Below are 14,226 nucleotides of genomic sequence, written 5' to 3' on the forward strand. Positions count from 1 at the left end.
AGAAGCAGTTAGTAAATCAACTGCTGAAAATGATACAAAATCAATAGACAACGTTGAACAAAATATATCATTAGAATCCATACAAAAAGCAAGAGATAATGCTTACAATAATGAACATTTGCTTATAGAAGAAGACCAAATGATGACAGCGAAAAATGCGTGTGACACTACAGAATCAAAAACTTCAGCAGATCTTATGTCGAGAAATTTAGATGCTAATACACAAGAGAAGTCTTTAGAGAATAAAGATGACAAGAATCCATCTCCATCTATGTTAGATAGTAGTAAACGGAGCAGTCGTTATAATGTTGCTGCAAAGCCTGCTACTTCGCCAAAATTTGAAGAAATTGTTTATAATCAAACCAGACAATCAAACACAAATAAAATTTTGCGAAGCGTTTTAAAGACGAAATTAATCGAAGACAAGTGTGAAATAATTAATAAACAAAAGGCATCGCAAAATGTAGAAAATAAATATGCCAAAGAAGAAAAAAGAGGTGTTAAACAAAAATCAATTTCAGATAGTGAAAACGAAACAACTGATACTCGTCAACGAAGGGAAGTTCTTTTAACGAACACAGCTAGTGATAGCGATAGGTATAAATCTGTAGAAAATGATAATGCAGTAACGGGTGTAATAGCAACTGATGAAGCGAAACATAGAGGCAGACCTAGGAGATCGGATAAAGTCGAAGTTAAAAAAGATGAAGATACAAGGAAGATCCTACAAAATGAGAAGGGTGGATTAAAAGAACAAAGAAAACTCGAAGAAGATACAAAAGAAGAAACTACAGAGACAAAAGTCAATTCAAAAGGTATATTAAATAATAAGTGCGATTTACTTGATACCGAAAGAGCTATTGAAATTAATGATACGGTTCAAGATATTAAATTTACTGAAGGTAGAAGCCGCACTCAAAATGATATGGAAGATGTAGTAGAAGATTCACAAGAATTATCTAATAAAAGTAAGTTATCAGAAATAAGGATTGCACTTAACAAAATTGAATATACAAAAACCATTTTACGGAATAAAAAGAATTCATTAGAAAGAGAAAGAGGAGTAAGGGAAAAGAAGAAAATGTACAGACAGAAATTATTTCAAAAAATATATCAGATGATAAATGTGATTTGCTTTAGAAAAAAAAAAAATATTATCCACAAACTACATTAGGAATTTATCTATTTTAGTGAGGAGAAAGAGGAAGGATAGAGGAGTTGATCAATAGACTGTGGATTTTGAAGCGTTTATGAAAAACTTACAATTTTAATAAAATATTCAATGTAAAGTCTTTGTTATAATATTCAAATAAATAGATGAAAAAACTGAGTTTGCATAATTACTCATGGCTTATTGATCAATCATGCGACTCGTTCAGAGGTAACTCGAGTTGTAAAGGCGACAATTTATTAAAAATGGTATATCTGACGTACGATGCATTTGCTCATGTTAAACTATTTAAATAAGTATAAAAATCACGCGAAAAAAAATCTACTGAAAATAATGTTGAACTAGTTAATAATAATAAATCATATAGTGAAACACAAACCTTAAATCAAGATTTTAAGTTCAAAAAAAAAAAAAAAAGAAAAAAAAAGAAGAAAGAAGTTGATAAAATGACAGCAACATGTAGCAGCAGGCGAGAGAAAATAAGCCAAATTTCTAAAAGAAGAAACGATGCTCAAGAACTCGAAATTTCTCGAGTGGATATGCTAAACAACGAATTTAATGAACAGTTGAAAGGACGTGAAACAGCAATAGAAGACTTACATCAAATGTTAAAGCATCAATCGGAAATTCATAAAGTTACCTTAAATGAAGCAAGTTTGAAAATAGGAGAACTCTCTGATAAAATTAAATGTTTTAAAGGAAAAGATAGCCAGATACCGAAACGTAATGAATTACTCGAAGAAGAACAGAATAAATGGAGAAGTTTAGAAAAAATGATTACAGAAAAACTTGAAGAAGAAAAATCCCGTTAGGAAACAGCTGAAGACGAAGTGAGAAAGCTTTCCAAATATAACGAGCAACTTCTAAAAGATTATCAAGAAATCCATAAAAAAAAAAAGAGAGAGAAAGGAAATACGCTGAGGTTGTTCATCATAATCACAGGTAAAGAATTAAACATGTACCTCAACTGAAAGATAAAGTCAATCGACAGGATTTATATGCGAAGAACATAAGAACACAATATATAGAACAGCACAAGATGATCGAAAAATTGAGAGCAAAAGGAAAACGTGTGCATAATAAAGGTAAAGAGAACACATAATGTATCTCCACCAGGGGCGAATGATCCAAAATTAAATAATAAAATAAAAGGTTTTGTTACTGAAAAGTTAGAGAGATTTCATGACAACAAAAGCATTGCCTGTGCAGAGTGCAGTGTATCAATGTGCACTAAAAATGCAAGCAACGTGACGATTACTTTTAGAACACCACAAGCACCACGAAAACACAATCAAGACCAAACAAGATCAAGTTCAAAAGTGAAGTTACGCGAGCTTATTACTGCTAACGACCAAAAATTGAATTACGATCCCGAGCATCAACTCGCTGATTGTTTCTTCGGCCAATCGCGGGGAGACGTACTCGCGAGGAGAGATGTCAACGGGGGTCGTAAATCCCTGTTACGATTATAACAATCGACACCACGAATTGATCGATCCCCTGTTTTCCGTTGAGATAATAAGGGGTGATTGAATTTGTATAACACTGGGATTCACAGTATTATAAAGTATATATTTCCAACACTTAGTTACACTGACGTAGAGAAATAAATAGTTAACAACTTGTCGCACGAAGATGCGATAGATATGTACGGTAGAGCAGGGCTCTTATAATGGAAATTAATGTGTCAATGGACTTAGCACTATGATATGTTTAGGAGAGAAGATGTATGTTCGACAACACCGAGAACCGACAAAAGATGTGCATGAAGTATGCGACTCTCGCGCTATGTGTAGACTGCCGCGTTAGGCGTTAGTTGATAGACTGTCTGTCGCTCTTTTTTTTTTTTTTAATACGGAAGAAAAGTTCGGTGTGGGTGTGCCCCTGTGCCTAAAGAACGCGGATTCGTTGGTCCCACTTTCGTTAGGAAAAGTGAGGGTAACGAACCGCGGTGTCGATTGGTCATGACCTGCACTACTGCTCGAAGGGATGAGTAGGGAGTCTCCTACCATCGTGGTGCGTAAATGACTGTGTGCGTGAGAAAAACCTAGCTTGTTTTATTACAGGGCTATTCGGATTTTCCTAATGGGTGCATACCCGCTTTCTCCGTGTTTTAAATGCGACTAATAAACCCAAGGACACCTCTAAAACCGACTGTGTTTCGAGCATATTTTTAAGCTTTAGCAATTCTTCAAGACAAACGGATTGAAGACATATGGCGAAACAATGCAGGGAAGTGAAAGTTATGGTGGGTCCTTAGGTTTATTGAGGGTCGAAGTGACGTTACGCAGGTCGGTTGTTGTCCGGTCGCGCGGGCTGGCGTGCAGATGTTTTAGGCGTCGTAACACTGATCTTCAAGTAGAATGTTCCGACAAAGACAGGACGACACAAGAGTTCGAGAAGCATATAGAGGACATGAAGAAGGAAGTGCAAAAATTAGAATTGCAATTCGACGAGTTACAAAAAAAACACACACACACACACGCACGTAAAAAGAGTTCAATCTTTTGGAATACAAATTGAAGAACTAACAATAAAATTAGAAGAAATAACATAAGTCACAAATATGAAGTTGACTTGCTGGAACAAAAAAAAAAGGCCAAACTTAATTCATGTGTTAGTAATTCAATGGAGGAACGTGAAGCTGGAGCTAAAAATGCAAAAGAGATAAAATGTATTTCTTGAACCACAAGGACAAATAATCTGCCCTTCAATGTGAACTAGACGAACTAAAGGGTGAATATGAAAAAGTGGGTGATTTTGGATATAAATATGAAGAAGAAACTAATAAATTGAAACTGGATTTTAGTAAAGTAAAAGATATGAACGAACAAAATAATTTTCTTAGAAAAGAACTGGAAAACGTCCAAAAACTTTCCAAAGATGTTAATAATCGCTTACTCGAGGCGAACCAAGAATTAAAAGATTCACATAGAAAACACATTCTTATTTGAAAATTGAAAAAAAAAGAAAAAAAACATCAGGAAGAATTAGGTGATATAATAAAACTTCATGATGAAGAAAAATATAAACTGATACAGCATTGGTGTTCTGTAGAATGTCAAACTGCCATAAAGGGTTACATTGATGGAAATGTGCAGTAAATATTTAAATAACAATCCATGACTTCTTAAGTAATTGTAACAATCTTGATGTTTTACTATGGAACAACTACATGAAGTGCACAGTGACATTAATAAAGTAGAATCATCGATAAAAGTAGATGTATCTTCTTCATTAATATCAGAATCAACGACTGATATTATAAAGAATGTGCATGATATTCCAGAAAATCAAAAAAAAAAATAAGTCACAGGAATGTACAGATAATACAATTCAAGATGGTTTAGTAGTAAATAAATGTGATGTAACAGATTTAAATAAAAACAAAAAAAAATTTTTAAAGTAAGGAAAGTAGTGAGACAGAGAGCATAAAGAACGTTGCGATTAATGAAGTAGAACAAGAAATAATAAATAAGGACCCACAAATTGATGATCAATATAAAAAAAAAAAGATGAGAAATTTCAAGAAGAGCAAGCAGAGAATACAACTGAGATTGGAGATCATTCAAGATATGCAGGTGACACATCTTTAGATAAAGAAAGTACGAACGATGTTGAAATATTTAATACAAATGAGGGTGAACAAAACATTGAGAAACACAACGTTTGTACAGTGTTAAATATAGATACAGTTAGTGTTACTAATGCTCAGTGTCAAGCATTAATTAAAACACTTGGTGAAACTTTTGATGATAAAGCCCAAACATTGCATCTCACGGATACAGACACAGATTTGTCTAAACTAGAAGTAATGGTACTGACTGTAGAAACTACTATATATTAATGATATGAATGAAAGTACAGAAGAAAATATTGTTTTAACTGTACATGAAAAGGATGCTGTTGTAAATTCCAATGAAGAAAAAAAAATGTTTCTGCAGAACAAAAAGGAATGAAGAACGCTGAAATTGTAAATGAAGAATTTAATTCGATAGGTTAAGCACGAGAAAGTGATGGAACAATTATAAAAGTAATTTCAACAGAAATTGTGGCTCAAGAAGTTTCTGAAAATTGTAGCCAGAAATACAATTATGACAAAATAAATCATACAAAGACAAGAAACGATTCTATAACTCCTATTACCTCAGGAGTAATTAGTGATCTGGAAACTGCAGATGACATTGATATTAAAGAAAAGAATAACAAAAAACAACAAATGGAAATGGCAAGATTGATCTTTTGATAGTTCACATAAAATTAATGTAGAAAAGAAAATTATTCATAATAAAATTGTCGTACTTATACATGTTGCTAATACAGAAGGAAGGAATAAATCTATAAGTGAAGCAGATAAAGTGCGCATAACTAACAAAAGAAGTGTCATTCAGGATATCTTTGATGATTGGGGCATTGAAAATGCAGAAGATGACAGTCAGTCGGTATCTAAAGCTCCAGATACTGTGGAAATTGAATTGAAAAGTTTACTAAATGACACAAAAACACGAACTATAGAGGAAAGCACAGTTGTACTGGTTGAAGAAGAAATTACATGCATGGAAAAAGAACCAGTTGTAGATGCTGAAAAGGCTTTAGAAGTTGCTAAACAAAACAAAGAAATGCAAGTATCAAAGGAACAACTGGATAACAATCAAACTATAAAGAAACAACAAGATAGTATAAAACCATTACTCAAAGACCACTAACTCATTCTATATCACAGGCTGTTAGAAAGTCTACAAAAGATTCAACACGTGATACTGCGGCATTTCGTCAAACTTAGCAAATTATCCCTATTAATCGTAGTCGAAATTTAACCAGCCAACAACCTTCACAGGTTGAAATAGCAAAAGCATATACCACGACGAAGAAGAACAAGTACAAGTCGAACCAGTCAGAGTCCAATTCCATCGCTCCATACTGAGGAAACACCAAGATTTTGGAGGACCAAAATCAATCTAAAGAGGGGGGTATGTGACATCAATCACATCTCAACCTACATCAGTGATAATACATCGACACCCGACCTTCGGACACTTTTGGACACATCACCACCTTATCATCATAGCATACACCAAGGCTGTGACGCACCTCCGTCCACATCAGAGATAGGATATGGACCCCCGACCTTCGGATACTTTTCTACATCATAACCTACACCTAGCCCCTCAACATCCTAAAACCAAAACGTATATAAACCGAGACTTCACCCAGCTCGGGCAGTTCTTGTTCCTCTTCTAGTTGCTGTACTCATACAACCCCTATTCTCCGGTTCGGTGTTATTTTGTAAGTGTTTATAATAAAGTTTTATAAAGGAAAATAAGTAGTTGGGTTACGACTCAGCCTTCTTACTACCACCCAAGTACCAACTTTACGTGACAGGAGCCGCCTCGGACCTAAGACTGATAATATAGGACTTGGGTTAAGTAGTAGAAAGGTAGTCGCGATACACTATGTGGTTTTTAATAGTTCTTACACACGGTGTGTACGCGAACCTTTCCCACCAAACTAGATTAAGAGTGGGGCCGCTCCACTGGGATACGTCGCAAGAGAGGGTAGGAGATCCGACCGGCCTTGGATACAGTGTCCAGCCGTGGGAGGGAGGAATCCGTCTTCAATGTCTCTGCCATGTACATAGCTTTGTTTCCCCCTCCTTCCATTGTGTCTAAGGCATGAGCCTGCTAGGTAAGCCTTACTGATGAGTCCACTAGCAGGCTCTGGACGAAACACACTTTTTTTCTTCTTTTTCTCCGTCTTCCTTCATATATCCGTGATAATTGTAGCCTGCTGGCTGTAGATGTCGCTTGCCGGGGTGTAGTACTGCTGTATTTCCTTCTTATTTAGATGTCGTGGAAGAAACATCGGACTTTGGAAAAGTACGAGGCGCCGGGATTTGAACCCGGGATCCGAACGTTTGTACTCTATGGCGCTAACCACTGCGCTGCCGTCGTCCGACACTAGTTGGTTTCGAGTGGTGAGATTTGCGTTCTCGTGTGCCGCCACGAGAGGAAATCTCAGTGTGGGTGTGCTTTCTGAACGAAGAACGCGGATTCGTTGTTCACACTTTTCGTTAGGAAAGTGAGGGTGCCCATTGATTATAGCCAACGTTAATGAACGAAGATAGGAGGAGGAAGCCTCCTACCAACGTGGCTCGTGGGTGACATTGTTTATTGGAAAAATAACTACCCGCTTTCTCCGTTATTTGTAAGAGTGCGCAATAAACCTAAGTATTGTTCTAAGGACCATCCATAAACCGAAAACACTTACAGGGTTAGAGATTCCTTCAAGCTATTAAGATTACGTCAAAGGATTCAGTTTATAGTATATAGTATGTAGTAGATCAGTATATAGTATAAAGCTTCAGACGGCGCACGGACCATCGTACGCGCCGTAACATAGAGAGTTATAAGAATATACATAAAATATAATTAAACATCGCAAAAGTAACTTAATTAGAAATGACTAGAATGTATGATGTATAATATAATGAATTCAAATTGTCTAAAAAATACTACAAATTTATAGAGATTTTACTATAAAATGTTTTTAACAGAAGCTGATACAGTTATATAGCATTTTCAAGCATTTACGAACATTAATGTACGAATTTGAAATTAGCAATATTGAAGCGCGGTACTCGGAAAGACGAATGTACATGGATAATTGTATGCACTCATCAACGATACGTTTATAATTGCATGCTTGATAGAAAAATATCATCGTAAAATTGATATGATTTCATGGAAACGCGTCTAACTTGGTATCTCGAAAGTATCTTAAGCAAACTAATTAGCGTGCCTGTTATGTCTTTTAAAATGTAAATTAACATGTAACAAAGAAACCTTCATCAATTTGATTCGCTTCAAACTGCGCAAATAAGTAGTATAAATAATATTTGTGATAGATTTGGCATCAATTCCATGTTTCCTTTAATATTTGCCTTTAGAAAGTCCAATTCGTTTCACGATTATACAAATTACTAAAAAAATGTCTATATTAGTAATTTATTTATTTTGCATTAATCGTGACATGTTAGTTGCATTATGTTATATGTAAACTACCACAGAGGAAAAATGATAATCTTTCAGTTATTAGTTTTCTGATTTTAATGTCATTTTATGAGTACTTTAACACGAGGTACTTGTAAATGAAAACAACCAATTAGGTCTAAAAACATAAGCCTGTTACCAAGACTCTTATTAAATTGAACAAGCTTTTCAAAAATCGAACGTGTATATTAACGCGAACTTATTATTTGACTGATTTGACTGATTTGACTGACATCCGAAATTGGTGAGATCATATGAAATTTTGCTTTTCGCGGTTCGGTGTATAAGAACGCGTCACCGATTGCTCAACTTTCGATATAAAAAGCGGATCAAGTCTACCGGATTATCCTACAGACACGCATTAATTCGTAAGAGTTAGTCATCATCTGGATAATAATTATCTGAAGAAACTTTCAACGTGAAAATATAAAATTTTCATTGATTACATATTGCGTTCGCCATAATTGAAAAAATGGTAAACCTTCGATCTCATCTTTCTAATACACATTTTCTTTACCTCGTGATAAATAAATTCTTGGAAATTTAGGAAAATTTTCAGTGATCATTTTAAGGAATTTGACAAATTTCCAACGAGACTATGTGACACCGTTAGGTAAAAGTGATTCAAATGTAGTAGCGATATTAAACGAGAAATCTATAAAGGTGTCATTAGAAATTCTAAGAATGTCTCTGCATCTTTATCTTAGGTATTACGCCAATAGTTTTCATTACCGTGATGTAATATTTATCATGCTTATTTTGTACGTAAAACGAATCGTTGGAATATTCCCGCAGCTAACGAAGCATCTCCCAAAAGTTAAACCGAAGAAATTAACGCGAATAGTTAAGTGAAATTTTTCCATTAACTTGCTGACCAACCGGCAAATAAAAAATCATAAAAATTGTTTCAATGTGTTGAGGTCACGCATAACTTCTTTTTTCATTGACGATTACCAAACAGGTAAAATTTCGAAATTGTACGAAGGCCACGTGACCAGATCGTATTGGAATTGGAAGTGCATGGAAAAAGACAACTCGAAGTACAAACCTTGAGCTGTACTACTCGAAGTACAAACGTGAACTAATGGATGCAGAAAAGCAATTAACGCCAAACATCCGAACAGCATCTTGGAGCCCGTCATTGTTCTGAAATAAAAGAAGTGACGAATTAAAAAGACGCAGGACTAATAATAATAAAGGAAACTTAGTTCGTATTATAAATTGAATTTACATCAGAAAAGAAGCACGATCAAGCGAAACAGATCGTAGAAATGACAAATATCATCGATATACGTTTCAGTGTAATTTCACTTTTGAAAATTATTTAGTTTAATACGATCGTATTCATCGCTCTGAAACTTTCATTGTGCTGCAATTTGTGCTGCGTCTTTTTAATTTCTCTATCTTTCTGTGTTTTCGGAAAAATTACTTGAAAGATTAAGAATTGCTTGCCTTATTTTATTTTCGATTAGTTAGGATTTGATTATTCCAGGTAAGGTTTATTATTTATAACAGGTTTTATCACTTGTTTATTATTTAGGAGTTTGTTATTTTAGGATTAGTACCTTTTAGGATTTCTTATCCTTCGAGTTTCTGTTTCAGATATCTAGGTCTATTTCAAGATGTTTTATTACATTAGGATTATTTATTCGATTAAGATAATTTAAGAGTTTCACAATGTACAAAGAAATAATCGCGTGAAATTTAGATTTATGCTTTAAACGTATTAAACACGCGGTAATTTCAATGTCTATAGCCTCGAACGTGTTCTGATTAGTTGTGTCATTGTCTGTGACATTGAAATCACAAAAATCCATTGCAAGTGTGCTGTCATGCAATGTGGATGTAATTGGGTTTTTTGGGTATTTCCTGTATCATCTGATTTGTACAGTACTATTTTAACGCAAGGACAGGAAAGTTATTATATATTTCCCGTCCATTATTTGAATCGTTGTGAAGTGTAACGAATTATATTCGATTCGAGGAGATGTTAATGAATTACCCATTTCATATGTAATTACGTGGAAATAAAAATCATTGCAAAAATAATTGATCTAATGACAACGGAATTTCCAATATTTTTTTGTTTCGTCACGTCTTTTTCATAATATATCTTTTATAGGTACGTGATTTATTAATCGTTCGAATGGAAATAATTATTCGTATAATATTCAAACGATTCTAGCCATAAAATAAATTAAAACGATACCTGTAATGCAATCTGCGTATGACGTCAACCTCGATCTATGCTTATACAAGAAATTTTATCAATTAATGACTAGATATACAATAATCAAATATTATAAAATTTCCTGAAAACCTTTAGGTGTTAATATTAAGGTGTTAATATCTTTAATATTTGCAAGTTATTGTTTAGCGCTAATTAGTTAGAATGTAACAAGTGGTATACCAGAATTGAGATAATTAAGCCACACGAACAATCTTATTTAGATCTTTTTAATTTTTTAATTCTCTTTTGCTCTAATACTTCGTAAAATTAATCTTCATTAGCTACTACACTTCATAGAATAACAAGAGATAATTTTTCTTATATAACGTTTCATTCATAAAATCTATCATTAAAGTATATCTTCATAAAAATATTATTCCATACTAACGGTATATTTGGTGTCATACGAGATAACAGATACCAGTGATGACATATGTAACTTTATAAAGATATCTCGTTTTATTATATATTAAAAGAATGTACTCATTGCTGCTATATTTCAGATGAAAAAAAGGAGGCAATGATTTTACAGTAAAATCGTTCGTTTACAACTGATTCATTTACATTTCATGATAATACTGTGCATTCTGAATATGCTATGATTTGGTTTAAAATAATAAATAGTCCATTCTTGCATACTATTGCTCCAGCTTTACTTGTATTTTCGATATTGGTATAAATAGAAAGACAATTAATGTCGTTCGAGTCTATTTTCGGATCATTTATATTACGTTTAATCCATATAGTTATTATATGAGACATAGTATCGTAAAATTTGGAAGAATAAAACGTTCGTACAGGAAGTACATTTTATAAGAACTCCAACAAATCTGCGTGTGCACCTAAAATACAAACCGATAGTGATTGTTCATAAGTTTATATACATTATCTAATGTCAATCGAAGGTATCAATTCTTTTTCTCCATAAGAGTACTTTTTCATTTATATGTGTTCAAAAATACGTTCAACCGTGAAGCATATGTCACCTACAATGAAAAAGAGTTTTCCTATACTTAATATTTCCTTTATATACCTATGAAAGTCTATTCTTCGCGTAGTATGAAATTATGAATAAATCTGGAATATTGTTCAATCTGAAAAGAAAAATAACTTATTGACATCATTCATTGATACGAGATTCAGAATGTTTGTTTTGTCTTGCAGAAAAAGAAGGCAGCCCTCCCTTTCTTTTAATGTGAAATAGAAAGCGAAAATTTGAAAACAGATTTTTTGGAAATTTACTTGCAAATATCGTTTTCAATATCGTGATTTTCTTCCCAATGGTACTGTACTTTCAAATTTTCCAGTATCCCTCTAAAAACAAAAAGTCGAACCTCGTTATTATTAACATAGGCATTACAAGGAAGAGAAGTATTAGAAAGCAGCTCCTTTTTATTATGGATTTCTTTATAATCGTGTAAATAAGAAATTCCGGAAATTTTTTCCTAAAGAATTTAATTCTTGTGTTTTGATTGATAATTATTACACTACATACTAACTTTTCGCATACTGTTCGCGTCTAACAATTTCCTAATAATAACTACTTCAAAATAACATATGTTCTTGCACGAATTCAAAAGTACGTATGATACAATTACAATTGATTCTAAAATAATAATTATTTAAAGATATTAAGATACTAATTAAACGTTTCACTATATTTCAAAATCTGGAACAACAAATTTTTATTTATAAGAAATGAAACTGTCTTTATATATTCTTTGTCATGATGCTATTTCTTATTACCATGTCGACATTTTTTAAAATTCATTTTGTTATCTCTACGCAATATGAAAATTCATATACTGCTTAATATTTTTTACATATTATCCATCCACCGCATGATATCTCCTGAAAAATCAAAATATTAATGTTATATTATTACAATGCTTCTTAAATTTCAATTTTTGACAAATTTGAAATCCAATATATTTTGCACAATTATTATTTATCAAAAAATTCCAAGTTAGTAACTTTCTATTCAAATGGCAAATAACATATACTTTGACTTACCTGTAAGTTTTTGTTCCTAATCATCATTTCCTCTTATAGAACATCGTTATTGTTCTTATAATTACTACCAGTGTCATAGATATTGTAGTGGCTACAACTGAATTAATAGAAAATGATAAATAACTGTGTATAACACTAACACATAACTGTGTATAACAATGACACATAACTTTTACTTACATATCAGTCGATAAGGGATTACTGTGATATCCTGTTGATGTTTCTTAAGGCACTTGATTAGGTGCGATACGGTATCATTCCTTATGGTATACTGTAGATAAGTATTTTAGAAAATAACAAGAATAAATCTAAATTATTCAGAGGTTCCAGTTTCGGCTTAGACATAAATACAGGACCATTTGCAAAGAAGAAAGGGTGCGTTTCTACAGCCTCGTTATAGTAACCATGAATACCAATCTCTGAATTACTGGTTACTAAACATAAATATCCTATAAAATTTAATATATTTCTTTAATTTTTAATACATACATGAGTTAGTAGTTCTAAATTATGAATCATCCTACCTGTGATATTACACTTTTCCTTATAATATCATCACTCAAGTGAACAACATTAAGATCATGTAAACCATGTCATCCTATCTTACTGTGAAGATGCTTAGTTATGTTATCTAACATTATAAAAATATCATCAGATGCAAGTCCTTTTATTCACATCACATGGCCACGACGATCTGGTTCTTCGTTATATAATGTTCTAAAATTTGTCGTGTATATAGGATGTACAAACCGTGATATCAAGGTATCAGTTCTTCCTTCCCAAGGGACAGTTTCATTAAAATTCTGATAGAATTAAAAATTAATTATTAATATTCTAACAATCATATATGTTAAATACATTATAGTCAACGATATATACCTGAGCGAATGTAGGGGTGATTCCTTGATAATTATAAATGTCATCAGCCCACATCATTGTGCCACTTCTTTGTACTCCAGCCTCTAGATTAACAGCCTAAACAAACATACGAAATTTTATAGAAGCTGTACAAAATATGGTATATATGCGCAATATTGAAGCGTTCAAGGGGATATAAAGGTAATGTACATCACATACACGTGTACTCTCATGCAACAAAATACAATTAGATTTAATAGTATAAGCTCTTTTATTCATCATAATAGATTGGAAATTTAAGTGTCTTACGAGGGTGAGTAAAAAGTTACCCGCTCTGTCGGTGTAGAATTTATTTTAAGCAATTGTCAAAAAAGACATACATCATTTTTTAACATAATCACTCGATTTCTGTATACACTTTGTCCATTTGCCGAAGGACCTTCGTATTTTCTCATTAAAAAATTTTTTGGGCTGAGCTGCGAACCACGAATGCATCGTCGTCTTCACCTTTTCATCAGCTTTTTCGGCATCCATCTCGCACAAACTTTTTAAAACCCAAATCTGTCGTGCACTATTGCATAAGCAGAGCCGTGGCTGATTTGCAAATGATTTGCCACATTATCCAGTGTCACTCGTCTATTCCATAGAGAATAAGTTCATGAGCACGTTCAATGTTGTCATCGTGGATGTGGACGGGCGTCCAGCTGTTTTTTCATAACACTTGTGCGATCTTCTTTGAACTTTTGTGCCCATTCAAACACACTTCGTGACAAAACACTTTCTCCATAATGTGCATTAAATCTTTGATAAATATAAGCATCAAACATAACCTCCGACCACAAGAAACGAATCACAGCATCCTGCACTGTTTTCCTGCAAATCACCATTGCAAAGCGCCATTACTC

The 14,226-nt window shown here is 33.3% G+C and overlaps 2 long non-coding RNA genes across 3 annotated transcripts; one reads left to right on the forward strand and one right to left on the reverse strand.

The window, feature by feature from the left end:
- Positions 1-5,388: 5,388 nt before the first annotated feature.
- On the forward strand, positions 5,389-11,355 carry LOC126870206 (uncharacterized). Its single transcript, XR_007691233.1, has 2 exons — positions 5,389-6,950; positions 7,016-11,355. It is a non-coding gene; the product is annotated as an uncharacterized LOC126870206 (long non-coding RNA).
- On the reverse strand, positions 11,079-14,220 carry LOC126870193 (uncharacterized). Of its 2 annotated transcripts, none has more exons than XR_007691216.1 (8): positions 13,651-14,220; positions 13,343-13,438; positions 12,988-13,266; positions 12,644-12,912; positions 12,464-12,560; positions 12,197-12,301; positions 11,693-12,119; positions 11,079-11,544 (listed from the first exon to the last, which is right to left on the reverse strand). It is a non-coding gene; the product is annotated as an uncharacterized LOC126870193 (long non-coding RNA). The 2 variants fall into 2 exon arrangements; XR_007691217.1 differs by having other exon boundaries at positions 13,631-14,220.
- Positions 14,221-14,226: the final 6 nt, after the last annotated feature.

The sequence above is a fragment of the Bombus huntii genome, chromosome 10, assembly GCF_024542735.1.
Source record: "Bombus huntii isolate Logan2020A chromosome 10, iyBomHunt1.1, whole genome shotgun sequence".
Lineage (NCBI taxonomy): Eukaryota > Metazoa > Arthropoda > Insecta > Hymenoptera > Apidae > Bombus > Bombus huntii.